Source organism: Triticum dicoccoides, chromosome 2B, assembly GCF_002162155.2.
Source record: "Triticum dicoccoides isolate Atlit2015 ecotype Zavitan chromosome 2B, WEW_v2.0, whole genome shotgun sequence".
In the NCBI taxonomy this organism is placed as follows: Eukaryota; Viridiplantae; Streptophyta; class Magnoliopsida; order Poales; family Poaceae; genus Triticum; species Triticum dicoccoides.
The window spans coordinates 412,723,826-412,726,588 of NC_041383.1; the positions used below are offsets into that span (position 1 = coordinate 412,723,826).

Here is a 2,763-nt window from a genome sequence, read left to right on the forward strand (position 1 = left end):
CTCCAAGGCTACCCCGCCCTCGGCAGCCCTTTCCGTGGCGAGCCCCGCTTCCCCCTCGTCCACCGCCGCTGCGGGCGTCGGCGGCGCGGCGGCCCCCTCCCACTTCCGGCGCCGCGCGCGGAACGGCGCGGGAAGCTGCCGCGACAGCTACTGCACGGCGCCGCTGACGGAGGCCTCGAGGTCGGACCCGGCCTGCCCGAGCCGGCCGCCGATCTCCATGAAGGACGCGACGGACACGACCGGGAGGTCGACGCCGACCGCAAAGGGGGCGGCGGGGAGCTCGATGTCGAAGGGGAGGAGCTTGATCGGCGGGGCGGGCCACGGGAGCTGCCGCGTCTGCACGTGGAGGTAGAGGAGCAGCCCCAAGATGCCATGCGCGAGGTGGTAGGCCAGGTCCTGCCCGTGCCTCTGCACACCCAGCAGCGCGTCCAGGGAGATCTCCATGGATGGCGGCGGTACGGGGCGCCGGGCGGAGGCGCGCCCCGGCATAGCGGATTAGCTCGAGCCGCGGCAAAATAGACTGATAGTAGCCTGTGTATCCCTACCATCGAGGTGTTCAAAGGGAAGTACAAAGGTAGCAGTAATTGGAAGTACATACAATATTTAGGTAGAAGTACAAAGCAGTACAACATGCGAGCGAGGAAGTACCTGCTGAGAATTATTCCTGCTAGGGAGGCAGTACCATAGTTACACTAAGAGAAGTACCGAGTAGTTTGAAGTAGCAGTATAAGGTGTCCTTTATGCTAATTTGGTACTCATCTTTTGCAACTGCTACTTGGAGCTGTGGAATTAGCAAGCTTAGGGAAGTGAAAAAAAGGTTCTCTGTAGTAAAGAGTAGCAGTACTGAATATCTTGAAGCAGCAGTGCAGATAAAAAATGCAAAACTAGCCTTAATAAAAATTGTGTAATTGAGAAGTACAAACCCTATAAGATCAAGAAGTATGAAACTGATATTCCCAAGAAGTACAACATACATGTCAACGAAAACTGACTTATGTAAAATAATTTACGAGCAATACAATTTAATCATTTTGAGTAATACAAAAAAAAATTATTGCAGAGCAGTACGAAACTCGTATTCTACGGGTGCGGGGTTATTACGGGTTCGAACGTCGAGCACAAGCACGAGCTCCTTCTCCAGCGAGAGGTGCGAGGGTAAAAATGTACTTCTCTTCATTGTGGCATTCTGTGGAATTCTTTTTACCCCGACAGGCGGCGAGGAGATTGAATGAAATTTTGACCTCCTGAGTGGAGAATTACAGGAAGTACAAAGGTAGCAGTAATGGGAAGTACATACAATATTTAGGTAGAAGTACAGAGCAGTACAACATGCGAGCGAGGAAGTACCTGCTGAGAATTATTCCCGCTAGGGAGGCAGTACCATAGTTACACTGAGAGAAGTACCGAGTAGTTTGAAGTAGCAGCACAGGGTGTCCTTTATGCTAATTTGGTACTCGCCTTTCGCAGTTGCTACTTGGAGCTGTGGAATTAGCAAGCTTAGGGAAGTGTAAAAAGGTTCTCTGTAGTGAAGAGTAGCAGTACAGAATATCTTGAAGCAGCAGTGTAGATAAAAATGCAAAACTAGCCTTAATAAAAATTGTGTAATTGAGAAGTACAAACCCTATAAGATCAAGAAGTACGAAACTGATATTCCCAAGAAGTACAAGATACATGTCAAAGGAAACTGACTTATGTAAAATAATTTACGAGCAATACAATTTAATCATTTTGAGTAATATAAAAAAAATATTACAGAGCAGTACGAAACTCGTATTCCACAGAAGTACAAGGCAAAATTGTGTTCTTTTAAAATAAATTCGAGCAGTACAACTTATTCATTTCGAGGAGTACAATTAATATTATTATTATTATCAGGCAGTAAGAAACTCATATTCCACAGAAGTACAAAGGTACATGTGGAGGGAATTTGAGTTCTTTGGAAAAAAATTATGGGCAGTACAATTTAATCACTTTGAGAAGTACAGAAACTTCTTTATTGTCGGGCAGTAAAAAAGACATTTGTAAATTTCAGTAGCTTTCCAACGGTATATCATTTGCGCTATTCCGAGAAGTGGTCAAAAAATTTAATATATAATTAATGTTCATCTATTTTGAATGAATCTCGGTATTTTCAAAACTGCTCAAAAATTATGTAAAATTTGAAAAACATTAATACATGAAAAAGATGTGAATTTCAGTACCTTTCCAATGCCATATCATTTGCATCATTTCGATATCCAAAAATGATCCATGATCATCTTTTAATAAAACAGATTTTTAGTATTTTCAAACTTGTTCCAAAACTGTGCAAAATTTGAAAAAACTTAAAACATGAAAATGTTTGTAAATTTTAGTAGCTTTTCAACGGTATATCATTTTCTACATTCCGATAAGTGGTTAAAAGAATTTCGTTCGAAACACTTTTCATTCAGCTTGTGATGATTTCTGTTTTTTGAAAATTCATAATAAAAAAATAAAAAAAGTGAAGCAAGTTACAATATATAAGAGTCGAGAATTTATGTAGCTTTCCAAGGGTATATCATTCGCGCAATTCTGATTAACGGTTTAGAATCTATTAGTGAATTACTACGCAAGTACAAAAGAGCAGTACCGACTTTACGAAAAAGATGTACGGTTGTGTTATGCAGAAGCAGTACCAGATCTTTATTCCGGGCAGTACGAGATTATTGCAGAATATTATTCTATCATCAATTGTAGAATAGACGGCATGTATATACATACATACATACATATATATATATA

General features: G+C 42.0%; 1 pseudogene; it reads right to left on the reverse strand.

The window, feature by feature from the left end:
- LOC119360920 overlaps window positions 1-444 on the reverse strand; it is a 99,300-nt pseudogene extending 98,856 nt beyond the window's left edge.
- Window positions 445-2,763: the final 2,319 nt, after the last annotated feature.